This window comes from Neopsephotus bourkii, unplaced genomic scaffold (assembly GCF_033783945.1).
Source record: "Neopsephotus bourkii isolate Nb327-2 ecotype Australia unplaced genomic scaffold, CSIRO-AGI_Nbou_v1 NB_1287, whole genome shotgun sequence".
Lineage (NCBI taxonomy): Eukaryota > Metazoa > Chordata > Aves > Psittaciformes > Psittacidae > Neopsephotus > Neopsephotus bourkii.
This window is the reverse complement of record NW_026901771.1, coordinates 4311171-4315664: the sequence shown is the minus strand read 5'-3', so window position 1 is coordinate 4315664 and position 4494 is coordinate 4311171. Positions and strand designations below refer to the sequence as shown.

Sequence of the window (4494 nt, the reverse complement as noted above, 5' to 3'; positions counted from 1 at the left end):
TAAGCACAGCAGGGAAAGATTTCTTCTAAGTCTCTCTCTTTGGGGAAAAACCATGAGGCTCTACAGGGAAAGAACTTGCTGTTCAACATGCAGCAAAACAGAGGCATGACTAGATCCCATATCTAGTCATCTATCTTCTGCAGCGATAGTGCTTCCCCACCTCTAGAAGCCAGTGCTGGGTCCACCAAACAAAACCTGTTATGGTGTTGCATGAGCACTCCTAGCACTTGTGAAGCGCCAGCAGATGCTTTGCCCCACCGCATCGCTGCACACCAGCAGTTTCCAAGCGACACTCAGACTCAACCTTGCAGTGCTGAGCCCTGATTTACACTGACTCCAGGGATTTCAGTTCAACTCGGGCTTTGCTGCAAACATCGTGTTTTACAATAAGAGCAGCAGTTTTCAGGCCCTGGGGAGAGAGATCAGTGTTGAGCAGAATTCAGGAACTGCATTAGCACTAAAAGAAGCGGGCGAGTTAGAGAAGGCACAGCACAAGTACACTGTTGAGCTGCAGCTTAATGATGGCCATGGAAGCAACTATGTGCTGCTAGGTTACAGGGTCAAGCAGCAGTTGTATATCGATTAGTGATGTCAAAGTTGCCAGAGGACCTGCCTCATGCAGCAGACAGTGCACACTGTGTTCTGGGATCTGTGTGTCTGCTTTAGGCCATCACTCCCGATTTGAACTGCAGTGCCATTTGCCTTTAGGCAGGAGTCTTGGCTTTGATATTGCATGGTAGGATTTGCATTCAAGGATAATCACACTGAGTGTCAAGAAGAAACCCAGCCTATAGGCAGCAAACTTTGCTCCTGTGACTGAGGAGGCTCAGCTATGCAATTTCCTATTGCATGCGTGGACATTTTCCAACCTGCTGTTTCAGGCCCGCCTCACCCTCTGCTTTCCCTCTGTTATGAAACTCTAGAGATGCTTCCTCTGTGACACCACTTTTTGTTTGGGAGACAAAAACGTAGGAGTGATCATCCCTGCTATCAACAAGCAGGTATCTCAGACAGCAACAAAAGAACCAGCATCAATAATGGAGAGGGTAGAGAGAGACGGAGATGCAGTGAAGTGGAGAGAGGGAAGCCAATCAACTTAATGAAATCAAGCACAGGGTTAGCAAAGGGCTATTTATAGACTCCAACTGGCTCGGCCCTGTGCACTTAGAGGCTGGTTTGAACTGGCTCTTTAACAACAGTAATAATCATTACAGAAAAGAAAGAGGGGAAAAAAAAAGTGAAAGCTTGGAAAATTCACTGCCGGAGGTAAAGCTTTAGAGCTGGGGCTGGCTGGAGTCAGAAGTAACTGCATTACAGGGAGATTGAAAGGTTAATAGGAAACCAGCTGACACTGAAAGGGAACAATTAGAGAGGTTAAGGGGCTTAATATTAGATTAATGGTTGCCTGGAGGAGCAAAAGCAGAGATTTCAGGAAAATGGGAGAACACTGGGCAGAAGGCTGGGTTTTCATGGATGGAGAACCCCCACGTTGGCTCCTTGGATAAACTGGAAGAAGGTGGCTCTGTCATTCCTTGCCAGTCTTGCCGTCTCCTGTTTCCTCTTCCTCTTCTTCCACCTGTTTGTCTCTTTAATTCCCTTTGGGTTTGCTCTCCCCACTTAAGTGCTGTCTGTGTGGTCTTAGTGTCTTCCTCGTGTTTCTCCTCCATCCTCCCACTGTCTTCTTAAAGGTCATAATAACAAAATGATGCTCAGCATTCCCAAGGCTCTTTCATCCCTCTCCTGTGTGCCGCTCTGCAGAGGCTGGGGTGGTGGGGATGGACACTTCTATCTGCATTACCCATAATCAGAAGTCAAAGCTACAAAGAAAGAGAAAAACAAAGAAAGAGTTGACAAAGATGACAGGTCTCTTCCCCAACCAGATGGACAACACTGACACTGGTAAAGTCGCTAACTACCACCAGCCACTTTAAAAGACTTTTTAGCAGGAAGATGTTGGACATCTGGATGATCAGGGGACTGGAGCACCTCCCATATGAAGATCGGCTGAGAAAGTTGGGGCTGTTCAGCCTGGAGAAGAGAAGGCTGCGTGGAGACCTCATAGCAGCCTTCCAGTACCTGAAGGGGGCCTATAGGGATGCTGGGGAGGGACTCTTCATTAGGGACTGTAGTGATAGGACAAGGGGTAATGAGTTAAAACTTAAACAGGGGAAGTTTAGATTGGATATAAGGAGGAAATTCTTTCCTGTTCGGGTGGTGAGGCACTGGAATAGGTTGCCCAAGGAGGTTGTGAATGCTCCATCCCTGGCAGTGTTCAAGGCCAGGTTGGACGAGGCCTTGGGTGACATGGTTTAGAGCAAGGTGTCCCTGCCCATGGCAGGGGGGTTGGAACTTGATGATCTTAAGGTCCTTTCCAACCCTAACTATTCTATGATTCTATGATTCTATGACATATTGCAGAGAGTACTGATTTAGCAGGATAGGAACTGGCATGGATCCGTGGTGTCTCCAAAGGGAGGCTGAAGATACTGAGAGGGGATATTCAGCACAAGGAATGAGGTACTACAAGACAAAGGACCATATATATGCTGCTGCTGTGTGGTGGGCTGAGCACTGAACAGACAGAAGGCTCAAACACACCTCTTACAGGAAGGCAGCCATAGAAAGGAGGATGTTCTGTAGCTCAGAGGTGCTGGATGTTCTCACAAATCCTTGTGCTGCAAAGAGGAGATAAACTGTTCTCCCTTTCCACCCTGTAAGATGAGTAGCAAAGGATTTGGGATGGACTCACTGCACCTGTACAGTGCAAGCTCCCCAGCCATAACCTGACCTGTCCTGTTTCCCCATGGCCACTGCAGTTGCTAACACAGTCTGTCCCTTGAGAGTCCCTGTACCTTGGTGCCAGGAGAGCCTTGTCACATAGCACCACCAGCTGCTGCTCAGGGCAGCACTGGGAGCATTGAACTGCTCCTTGCACCACCCTAAGAGAAACCCTCCCCTCCTGCACCACCCATGGCTGCCCAAGGACCTTTCCAAACGCACGTGCTCTTCCCATGGGACAGGGAGAACTTTCCCCGAGTGCCTGGCCCTTGGCCGTTGCTTGTGGACTCAAACAAGCGCGAGCTGGCTGGATCCGTGTGTATCTTACACCACTTCCCACAGCGCAGCCTCCCCTCTGAACATCTCCCTGGCAAGATTAGAAAGCAATGCACTCAGCACTTCCTTCTAGGGCTGTAAAAGCCAGGCTGGGACTCCAGTGCTGCGCGGGCACCTGACACTGAAGTTTCCTCCCTTGTGATAATGACAGTGAATGTCCCAGCACAGATGAGTTGTGGTTGTTTGCAGCATATTAGTTCCAAAACACTTTAAATGTGGTGCTCTGGCTTAATGTAACCTATGAGGTCACCGATGGGTGTCCGAGGGGAAAAGACCAAGGACAACCCAGCTGGCATCAGAAGGCAACGACCTGTTTTCTTCTTATATCCATGACAGCTGAGCACTGACTTCTTACACCTGGGTCACTGCTGATTGATAGAAAGACCAGAGAGATGCCTAAAGAAGCATTCACTGGATATATTATTTCCTCGGGTCTCTTTCTTTTAAGCAGCCACATCTACTTAAAAGGAACAGACTCCTTCCCACCCTCCCATCCTACATAGGAGTATTTCCCAGGTCTAACTTAAACCTCCTTCCTGTGCCACATCCCCGGAGCTGCATCTCTGCTTCAGGAGATCTGCTATCCTCCCAGTGCTGACCTGTGCTAGAGCCCAGGTGTACCCATCACCTCCAGCCCGCAGTGCCCCACAGTTAAAAGCACATTGCAGCTGAGGATCTTGAAGTGCTGCACAAACAGCCATTAATCCTCAAGCCACCCCTAGGAGCCTGGCCTGTAATTATTTGGCTCACTATTTATCTCTGGAACTCACTGTGCCCGTTCCTCCACCCTGGGGATGAAGGAAGGTAAAACAATACCCATCGTTTCGTAACGAATTGCAAATTAAACTGAGTGCAGCTCAGGCGTTAAGGGAAACGTTACCTTTTCCATAATCACCTCCTTCAGGCAAGACAAAATGTAGAACAGCTCTTCTTTAACAGTGAGGTAAACTTGGACACAGAACTTAAGTGACAAACCCCGAGTGAGACAGCCAACAAGTGGCAGAAGAGTTCTGAGAGCCAAAGCCAGGAATCCTACCTCTTGGCTTCTTGTTTTATCAAGTGAATTGTTTTTCACCACCCCCACTTAAAGATGACCTTCAAAGGAAAAGAAATGCCGCTTATGCCTTTTATGTGCCTTTGTAGTAGATAAAGGAGCCTGGCTTTCAGTCCAAAGGAAAAAGATTAAGTGTTTTTCCACTTGCTTCCTTATTGTTAGAAACGCAGCTCTACAGGATCCTAAAATTCTCCAGTCTAAGTCTAGATCATGACAAAACCAAGGACAAATGAAAGACGTGAGGGCAAGAACAGGGCAGAGGAGAGGGGAAATCGAGCCAAACTCACAAAGTGCTGTTTGCGAGCAACAATTGAATAAACACAGGT

The 4494-nt window shown here is 48.1% G+C and overlaps 1 long non-coding RNA gene across 1 annotated transcript; it reads right to left on the bottom strand.

The window, feature by feature from the left end:
- Positions 1–1116: 1116 nt before the first annotated feature.
- On the bottom strand, positions 1117–3552 carry LOC133218827 (uncharacterized). The gene is made up of 2 exons (XR_009727271.1): positions 2599–3552; positions 1117–1817 (listed from the first exon to the last, which is right to left on the bottom strand). It is a non-coding gene; the product is annotated as an uncharacterized LOC133218827 (long non-coding RNA).
- Between the last annotated feature and the right edge of the window lie 942 nt (positions 3553–4494).